Raw genomic sequence first — 11,031 nt, forward strand, 5'->3', positions numbered from 1 at the left:
TATCTTCCATTCCTTCACAAAAGAGTTAGCATTCAAGGTGAGGATCATGGTGATGGTTTCCAAATTTAAAAAGGAGCTATCTTTCTCTTCATCTTTTCAAAAAAACCGAGTTGATGTTGTTGTTGTGCTTGTGATCTCCTTGGCTTCATGCATGTGAAAAGTGTTTTGAAAAAGGTTGAAGCTTGATGTTAGGGCTTCATGCTCTTGTGTTCTGAACCTTAGATTTCGAAAATGGAGAGCCAAGGAAGAAAACTACTCATCATAAAACCTTTTCTTGTTCAAAAGGTTGAATCTTGATGTTTTAATGTTCTCATGAAGTAAAGACTTCAAGAGTAGGTTTCCAAGCTTGTTTCTTAAAATCCTTGAGGCTAAAAGTTCAGTTTTTAACCCTAAAAGATCATTCCAAGTGTTGTTTCAAACTCATACCCTTGAGCTCTTAAGACTAAGTCAATTCATGAGAAGTGCTAGACTTAGTTAAGAGTGTGTGTGATTTCTATGTGATTTTGGTGATTGATGTTTGTGTGGACTTTGTGTTTGTGTGAAGGTGAAGAACACCTTGTTCATTTCATTACAAGGAGCTAAAGGCTAGGAAGGAAATCAGACTAGAGAAGTTAAGGAGAAAGCCAACGATCGATGTAAGGGCACTTCGGGTCTTGGACTTTAGCGTGCACGAATTGTGTGTTAGGATTGCATGAACTTGTATGATGATTATGAACATGTTAAGACCTTGAAAGACTTATGTAAATGAGCTTAGTATGTTGTATGATCCTTATAATCATGAATGGGAACTTAAAGGTTAAGTCTTGGGCTAAAAATCAAGTTAAAAGTGAGAAAAAGCATGAAACTCGGAAGAGGTACAGAACCGCGGCGCATGTGCGTGGGCTGTTAGCGCGCACATGCGTGGGACTTCTGTCCCTCCAGCGCCAAGTGACGTTTCTTTGCTGCTTCGTAATGTTTTGGGCATAACTCCTTGATTATGAGTCCAAATGGTGTGAAACCAATTTTATTTGAAAGATAACTTAAAGGGCTTCAATCTAGAAAAGTTTCATAATTTTTGGATTGCTATTTCAATACAGTTTTGAATTTTATTCCACCCCTTTTTCTGCTGCCGAGTAAGCTGGACAGTTCGTATTGTTTTGGGCATAACTCCTTGGATATGAGTCCAAATCGTGTGAAACCACTTTTATTTGAAAGCTAACTTAAAGTTATTAAATATTTGAAAGTTTCATAATTTTTAGATTGCTAGTTTAATACAGTTTTCAATTTTAATTCTACCATTTTCTGCTGTTTTGTTGCCCTGAATTAAATGCATGATATACATGAAGTTTATGAGTTAAGAATGCTTGATTAACATGAGGAATTGCTTATGAACATGGTGAATGATAACATGCTTAAGTGCCTTGATGTTGAGAACATGATTACTTGTTGAGAACATGCTTACTTGTTGAGTACATGACTACTTGTTGAATATGACATGATGAACTCTTAGGATGTTTATGATGAATGTAAGTCTTGAATTATGTTCTTATGATGCATGATATAGTATGCCTTGATATTTATCGAATGATATGCGTTGTATGTGCGATGTTGATCGAATGAGATCGAACGTGGAACCTACGATGGTTGGGCTACCGTGGCGACGGATAGCTGGTGACACCTATGAGCTGGTGACCCCGATCACTCATGTTAAGGTGTGGTGGAGTCGTCATCGATCGACAGAAGACTATAACTTCGTTGTTTGACTAATTCATGGAGCATATCATTGCATTGACCGAGGGTACTGCTTGGATAGGGTACGCCGAGGTGTTGGCTAATGACTGCATGGGAAGGGTCATTAGATAAGTGGCAATTGACTGCTGTATGGGTCTTTGTCCCGCCTGCCTGGTATGGAGTTGGCGTTTATCCGGATCATGGTGTGCATTGAGCATCAAGCATATTGCATACGCTAACAATATAGAGAAACATAGGTTCCCTTGAACGTCGTTGACGTAAGAACATTGGTTGTTGTCTTGTGGGTTGTGTTAGACGATTGAATTCCCTATAAGGTGCAACGTGTGGTTGTGGGCCTTGTGCCTTGCTTGTTGAAGTGTTTTCCTTATCTTATGCTACATCTAGAATTCTTTAGGGATGTATTAGTATGTCGTTTGGTAAGATTCTTGATAGGTGATTATATATGTGAATATGCATGCTCTTACTTGCTCGTTGTAACACCCCGATTTCGGTGGCGTCACTTTCGTAACCAAAAGAAATACTTAATGCGGAAAAACGAGAATATTTTTTTTTCTCGATAATACAAAATTAAAACTGAAAGAAATAGAGCTTGACAACAGAAGATAACAAAACTAATATACAATAATAGTTACAGCCCCCGCTGTAAGTAGTAAACCACGTCACGAGTAACCCTCCAGTGACGGACAGCAAAATAGAGTAACGCCCGAAGGCAAAAGGTACAATCCAAAAGAAAAGGTTAAGTGTCTGCAACACAAACCCTCAAAATGAGAATAAGTCAGCCCAGATGGCCTAAAACAAGATCCCCAAGTCCAACCAACTCTCTGTGATTTCCGTAAAGAGAACCACAAGAAAAGCTAAAGGTCGGGGACCTACCCTGCCCAAAACGAAAGACTGAACATCAGAGCCAAGACGCTTCTCCTACACTAATCCCAACTATGCATCCCCAAGATCGTCGTCTGAATCTGAATCCAAGACGACCATGTCGATGACTGCATCGGTCTCCACAGCTGGTCGCGCGGGTTCTGCACCCGATCCCAAATCAACAGCTGCCGCCCAGTCCCACAGTGTACACCCGGTGGCAAGTTGAAGCTGACAGTGTAGTGCCTCCAAACTCCGTGCGTCAGGCTTGGTATCCGGTCAATGCGATCCTCCATTATTCGCCCCGAATAGATAGCTCGGTGGCCGGCGGGGTCGACCACCCATGAGCCCGGAGTGTCTTGGTCCAACATCTCAAACCTGGTCCCCCCCGAAGGGACGACCGTCTCGTACCAGTCCGCCATACTCAACTGACAATGGCGTAGTCCGCCCAAACACACACAGAAGACGCGAGGGTCAACTCCAAAGAATTATATAAATAATAAAACCAGATATATAGGGTAATAATTATTTAGCCTCTCAGGCTTATACGTTTAGGGATAACATCCTAGGGTTGCATATATCACAATGAATATAAAGATCATAATAACAATTAGCATGCCTCAAGTAGGATAAACAGGTACCAATCACACTCAGCAACTAAGTCAGCATGTATGTTGCATGAAATGCAATGCTGGGTAACAAAATGCATTCCGGAAGAAGGATGGACACCATCGAGTCAGCCCTAACACCGGCCAAAGTGGGACCATTCCGCTCGGGCGCCTCTTACACCACACAAAAGTAGTCAGATCAGCAGTGAACCCGTAGGTCTGCCATTCCGTCTGCTACTAAGGACCACCGTAGTGTCCTAAATATGGAAATCCGGGTCTTATGACCATTTTGGAATCCACCGAGGTCCGGTATCACGCCGTGTATTAACCTCAAAATGAGTGCATGAATGCAAGTGATTAGCCAAGCAACGTCTCCGACCTCACTCGACACGTCGTCACGTGTTCTAGCTAACTTATTGTCTCTAAAAAGCCTACCCTAAGGCAAATGTCGATTTTGCGACAAAATGAATTAATCAAAAGAAGAAGAATGTACTTGGGAACTCATGGTTCCCGGCTAAACTTTAGATAGCCAATCAATAAACTGCTCATCGAGCGAAAAGGTACCGAAGTACTTGGAAACTTATAGTCTCCGGCTAAACTTTAGATAGCCAAACATTAAACTGCTCATCGAGCGAAAGAGTATAAGCATACTCGGAAACTTGTAAGTTTCCTCAAGACTTGGACTCGACGACACTTCTCATTTTTCAAACTAATATTCGAGCCCTAAACTTTCGTCTGAGTCTTTTATCATTATATTAAGGGTTTTGAGGTTGTTTAATACATTATGGAGGTTCATTATGAAATTGTTTAAGTTTCGTCTCTAATCCTATTAGTTTCAAAGATCCCATAATTCCAATGATTCCCTGGAGAAGGTCTCAAAACAAAAGGTCCATCATCACCCAAGTAATGGCCCGAGAAGTTCCCAGGTAAGCTGGCCGGGCACAATGCCTCATTAAAAGCCCTTCTTGCCTAGACAGAACAACCCAAGTTCTTACGTGAATTCAAATGGGGTTTTTCCAATAACATTTTCAAGCTCATTTTCCTTTGAGAAGGTCTCGATCCATAAAGCAATAATAGGGTACGAACCTTGGTCCGTCCCATCAAACTTTCCTAAAATCTCATAATAAAATCGGCATGACATGCCCGTTATCCTCACTCTAAAGCATAACAGATATAAGTGGAGTAACATAAATAAATCGGCTCAATCAATAAACATAAACAGCATATTCCAACACATCCTAGATTAACCATTTAGCACATAACATGTGAATCATTTAGCACACAATATCATGGCATCAAGTACTCAACAAGATCGGCCGAAGCCTCAGAAATCATTTCAGACAATTAGCAATTAAGTGCATAACACATAAATCAAGTCGAATTCGTCGACACCTAAAGCATTAGCTAGTAATTCAGAGAGTAGCCCTCACCTGTTGGTTTTCCAGCTCGCTCCTTGGTCTTTCCTTCACGATCTTCCTCCTCAAGTCCTCCGAATTCCTCAAACGAACCTTAAAGCAATTTCACATAAATCAATCATAATGAGTCAGAAACTCAGCAAACAATAAGTCCTAGGGTCACACGGAAACACTACAACTCCGTGGTACGACAATCTAACGCGTTAGGACAAGTTTTCGAAAAAGTCGGATTTCCTCCCCCCCTTGGTATAGCTCTCGGCCACTTTTCCTAATTGGGAGGGTCGATTTTTCTTCGATCAAACTTGGTTCCTAGGTTATCATAAGTCGTAACTAAGGCGGGTCTAAGCTCGGAAAAATTTTCGGATCGAAAACTGACATAGGGGTAGTTTGGTCATTATTTTAAACTCCGAATTTCAAAACTGGATTTTTGAAAAACAAATTGGATGGAGATGTCAACAACGACGTTTATGACAACTAATCCTACTAGCACTAAGCCAAGTCGAGAGTTCTAAGCAAAAAGGTTGCGACTTTGCTTAAAAATGGGTATTTGAGGTAGAATTGATTCCGGCGGAATTTCGGCGACATCTGACAAAATCTAATCCGCAGAACACGCTCAGGAGCATGCAGGGAAGATGTTTAGACAGAGAAATCAAGCTATTTGGACAATTTTCCAAAAACCTCAAAACTTTGGACACAGAAAGACTTAGGAGAAGTCGACAGAAACGACGATCAGAAGAGGGATATAGTTTACCTACCTCAAGGTCTTCGATTAGCAACGATCGGTGAAGCAAACGGGCAAGAATTCGCGAAGATCAACTTCCTCCTCTTCTCCTCTCTTGGCCGCGGTTTTGGGGAAAGAAAATGGGTGAGTTTTGCAAAATTCTCATTTTCTAGCTTACAACCTATATATAGTGAAGGAAATGGAAGATATTTTGCAAAGTTTGGATAAGGATGCATTGGTGGATGGATAAGGATGGATAGATATTTTTGAGAAGATATTTTGGTAAAGATATTTTGTAAAGATATTTTGTAGAGATTAGATAAGGATGAGTAGATATTTATCAAGGATCGGATAAGGTTGAATAGATATTTATCAGAAATTGGATAAGAACGAATAGATATTTATCAAAGATTGGATAAGAACGAATAGATATTTATCAAAGTTTGGATAAGAACGAATAGATATTTATCAAAGATTAGATAAGAATGAATAGATATTTATCAAAGACTGGATAAGAACGAATAGATATTTTAGGGAGATATTTTGAGAAGATATTTTGTAAACCGGTACAGATTAGTTTAGATACCGGAGGATTTAACTCAAAAATAAAAATATAAGAGTGATTCCTATTTTTCCGGCTTCGTTCTCCGTGAATTCTAAGATAGGTTTTGGCGACAGAATTCCAAAACTCAACAGAGGTTTCCTTGTATTTTAGGTGACTAACGCAAAGTCGGTGTAAAACTATTTTACCCGATAAGTTACTTTTTGCAGTGGATGTCGGATGAGAAAACTTCCTTCTGAAGAAAGATTAGAAATAACGAGAGAAATAGGCGAACGCGGGTGGAATCTTCATTTGAAGCTCCGAATAGAAAAAGTCTTCATCGTCCGTCGATCTTAGGTTTCTCGAACTATCAGGGATTCCGTTTCGGCAAACTTCCGAGAATTGGAATTTGACGTTCGTACGTTCCAGGGTTTCGCGTCGAAATACTTGCTTATAGACGAATAAGAGAAATTCTAATATTTCTCTGAGGTTTTTTTGGAATTAGTTTCCATCGTGTCCTAAAGTATAAATTAACTATTCACAAGGGTCTTCGACCTAAGATTAGGCGAACGTTAGTCGTGCTATAACTTTTATCGGTTTTGATATAATCCTTGGACTTTTCCTGAACCTTCTCTTTCATAAATTTATTTCATCCAATAAACTCTTGTATTTTATTCCCTTATCCAAAACTTAAAAACTTGGGTCTTACACTCGTATGTGTGCACGTCCTAATTATGGCCTTGTGGAATAAGAAGTTGACCCTTGCACCTTTTTTCTGTTATAAATGTTCGACGACGCCGCCCTAAAGGATGAGCAAGAGACAGATGGACGCATGCGAGGAGACGCCGCAAGGAAATGATGTGACGACGAGCTACCGATTCAGAGATTAGCCGTGTGGAGATTGCGGGGAGTTCGATGGGCATATGAGGCTTTTAGTTTATATTCCTTTTGGAGTCTATGTTGTGATTATATTCGTTGATGTAAGGGTACTTATTATTGGGTATTTATTACGCATCGTAGAGCATCTTTTGGGAAGTATTACAAAGTATTATGTTTCAGAAGAAAAAAAAAATATACCTTCATTTTTATGATTTCGAAAGTTCATTAGCATGATTAATTTACTTTTGAATCACTAAGTAACCCTTGGAAATCGGGGCGTTACACGTCCCATCCATCGAGATGGTGACATTTTATCCGGATCATCTTTTGAGCATGACATAGAATTGGCACACCATGCACTTAACTATATTCGTTGATATATTGCTTATCGAGTTTTCGAGATATAACTTATTGAATTGTTGAGATATTGAATATTGAATTGTTATTAGAAATCTGATAACATGTTATGTATATACCTTAGGGTAGACGATACAAGACTTATATGTATATATACAACCTATATATATATATACCCCTTTATTCATAACATGTTGCTTGTATTATCTATTATATTTTGTGAGTTGACCCTAGCGCCTTGGCTTTGTGTGTATGGTTGTGTTTGGGCGGTCGGCCTGCTGCCAGACGTCCAACAGCTGATTCAAGATGGTTCGTCGTTCGGGGAGGATCCTGAGCGCAATGACTACTACTGAGCCTTCGACGTGGACCCGGACTTCATGCATGATCCGATGAGGGTCGATGTTAGGAGTGTATTATATGGGGGATTGTTTTCACAGCTCTGATTGTCATTTCTCATTTTGGGGCAGGGTAGGTCCCCGACTATTAGATTTTGTGTGGTTCTCTTCCAGGAGGATCACAGGGAGTTTGTCGGGCATAGGAAGTCTTTCTTTCGAAGACCGTTTGGGGCTGACTTATCTTCTTGAAAACTGTATTCATAAAACTCATGGCTCTGACCATGGGATGTAATTATTCGCCTGCGGGCACTATCTCCAATTACTTTATGTTTATTATCTTTGGGTTGAGTCTTCATTATGTTAAGTCTTCTATTTGAAAAGAAAACGAAAAAAAATTTTTACGCATTTTCCGCACTATTGATTTAAAGTCACTAAAGTGGCACCACCGAAATCGGGGTGTTACACCGTGGCCAACCAAGCCCAGTCCAGTTCACTTGATCCACAATGCATGCCATGCAAGTCAGTCATCATCACTAGGCCCTAAGCCTATCACGTTCATCTCATATGAACCAAATATCATAACATAGTAACTTGCATGCATATCAATAAATGTAGCTAAAACCCTAGGCATATAGGCATGTTCATAATAATACTAGCTAACATTTATTGCATTATCATCATATAACATATCTAGCACATATATCATCGATAGTCCTAGTATCATGCTTTCTAACAATCACAATCAATCATAGCCGAAGTGCCCTTACCTCAAAGGTACGCTTTCCTAGAAGTCTCGGGTTGCTCCTTGAAGCTAGATCTACACTTGGAAATTTCCTACCAACGAACGGACAGAGTAACGTTACTAATCGGACAATCGAATCGATCATAAGCCTATCCCCTTGTTGATCACGAAATTCCCCCTAAAAACCTTGAAATTCCAAAATCATTACTTTCATAAGATCAAACATTCTTTTCTAAAACATTTTGCTTGAAGATCGTAAGAACACTTGAAGTTTCGCATAGATTCAATCCTCCCAAGATCAAACCTCCTTTATAAAATCCTTTGTTTGAAGGTCATAAGAACATCAAGAACTTCTTTAAGAAAACCCTCAAATTGATAAACATCTCTAAGCAACTTGATTAAAATCATTCTCTTCTGGATTTGGCAGATCAGCTTAAGCTGCAACCACAGAGCATATTGAGAATCACCTTGCTCAAGGCTTAGAAACTAAACTAACCTAAGAAAAAGAAAAATAAAAAAAAGACAAGAGAGGGAAAGAGAGCTCACACAAATGCAGAGGAGAGGAGAGCTCTTGGTGTGAAGAAATGAGAGGGGTAAAGGCTCTATTTATAATGAGGGGTGAAAGGAAAGCATTAAATGCTTTTCTTTCTCCCCAAGAGAAGCCCAAACCCACGAAATTTCCAGCCCATTTTAGTGTTTCTAGACTCTTCCAACCTTCCTTGATTCGGTCCACAAAATTTGGCTTATTCCCTAACTAAATCCCTTTTAAAACTATCATTTAAATCCTTAATCTTTTAGAATATATAAATCTGAATCCAAAGGGTTTCAAATCAGATGTGAAAAGATCCTTGGAGGTTTTAAAAGTTCAGAAATCAATCCCCCATTAATTGAAAGTCAAAGAATCAAAATCCCTAATAGATCTCCTTTATAAAACCTAGCTAGAAAAGGAAATTACTTGCAAAAGTCTCATTTTCCTTCCTCCACAAGCCTTGGCCGCCCAACACACTCTCCATGCTCAGATTTTCTCCAAAAAATACTTAAAATAATAATTTAAATAAAAACCCTAAAATAATTAATGCATTAAATGCACCAATTCCCTCCTAAATGCATCAAAACTTCAAATTTAAAATCAAAAATCCTTATCAATAATTTTTGCTCCAAAAATTCGTGCATCAGCTCCATAATTCCTCAAAAATATTTTCAGAATTAATTTTGATATTAAACAATAGGTTAAAATTATTTAAATGCATTTTATTTAAATAAAAACTCATTTTATTTAAATAAAACCTTCAAAAGCCAAAGTAAGGAATATTCCCTCATATAATATTCTTAAAATCATGCCCAGCACCTCCCCAAAAGGTGTGGCCCATGAAATCATCCTCGTCGACTTGATTCGCCCACTCATCGCTCCTATCGGGCCGATTTTGACCTAAAAGTCGCCGTCGCAGAACCCTAGCAATATTACAGTCAAAATGTTCGTATCATCACGCATATCAACGTCTAGAGGTTTCTTAGACTTAATATTGCTTCTAAAAATTAATGACCCTTTTTAAAAGGCATAATATCACATATAGCACAAGAAATTCACATAATATTATTTAATATTATGATTAAAATAATATGCCATAAAACCGGGTCTTACAGGCCCGGATCACTGAACACTGTTAGGTGTGGTAATCAGAACTTGCGCTCTGATACCAATTGAAGGTATGAAAAATGATAGAAAAGGGGGGTTTGAATAGCGTTTTCAAACTAAAACTTTTCCCACTTGAGATTTTAACAAATCTCTTCAAACACCGAAGATAAAAGTGCTAAGATAAGAGTTGAGGAAATCACACAATGATTTTATCTTGGTTCACTTGATAAATCCCTCAAGCTAATCCAGTCCACCCGTTAAGGTGATTTCTTCCTTCTTAGAATGAAGGCAATCCACTAATAAGAGTTTGTTACAACTGCACTTGCAACCTGCAAAGTGACTAACAATACAATGACTTAGCTATCACTAAGATTCACCCTCTTAGCCTTCTCAAGGATCTGACCAACCTTGGTGTCCTTAAGGAAAAACAAACAAACTGTTTGAGAGTTTTGGGTTTACAAAGAATTGCTTCTCAAAAAGCTAAAGTAAACACAATAAGAACAGTTTGAAGAAAGATTGCTAAGAGAATATTTTTATATTGCGTGAGCTTTCTTAAGCGGCATCTTTCATCTTCAACCTCTTTATATACTCCAAGGATTAGGGTTTAGACATTGCATGGAATGCTACCGTTGGAGGACATATCTGGGATTTCCAGGTTCTGCTGTAACTGAATACGTTAGGTAAGGTCGTCAGGAATAGTACAGTTGCTTTTGTACTTGGATAGCGACTTGACCTTTAACCTAGATGACTTCTTATCAGAACGACGCTTCATGTTGGAACTTGTGAAGCATGGTGATCAGAGTCAGAGGGAAGCTTGGATCCTCTGACCTTTGTAACTTCTGCTTCTGGACTCTGAGGAGAAGTACTTGGTCTTCAAAGCCAGCTTACTCTTGGACTTCAGAGTCTTCACTTCTCAACTTCTGGACCTTCAAAACTTCTGGACCTTCAAAGCCTCTGAACCTTCAGAGCTTCTGGACCTTCAGAGCTTCTGGTCTTCAGAGCTTCAAGTGATCTGAATCCATATCAGAGCTTAACTATCTTCAGATCTTCTGAAGCTTATTCTACTGTTCAGATTGAACATAGTGAGTGTGAAAGCGTTGCGTAGGTTACTCTTTGAGCATAGTGCTTCTGATTTATGTGTAATTAGACCAGAGTCAGAGTCTGTCATTAAAACACTCAGAAAACAACGTTTGAGTACCATAATTGTT

At 39.0% G+C, this 11,031-nt stretch overlaps 1 long non-coding RNA gene across 1 annotated transcript; it reads right to left on the reverse strand.

The window, feature by feature from the left end:
* Positions 1–2,334: 2,334 nt before the first annotated feature.
* LOC130726504 (uncharacterized) lies at positions 2,335–4,835 on the reverse strand. The gene is made up of 2 exons (XR_009014879.1): positions 4,628–4,835; positions 2,335–3,017 (listed from the first exon to the last, which is right to left on the reverse strand). It is a non-coding gene; the product is annotated as an uncharacterized LOC130726504 (long non-coding RNA).
* Between the last annotated feature and the right edge of the window lie 6,196 nt (positions 4,836–11,031).

This window comes from Lotus japonicus, chromosome 6 (assembly GCF_012489685.1).
Source record: "Lotus japonicus ecotype B-129 chromosome 6, LjGifu_v1.2".
Classification (NCBI taxonomy): domain Eukaryota; kingdom Viridiplantae; phylum Streptophyta; class Magnoliopsida; order Fabales; family Fabaceae; genus Lotus; species Lotus japonicus.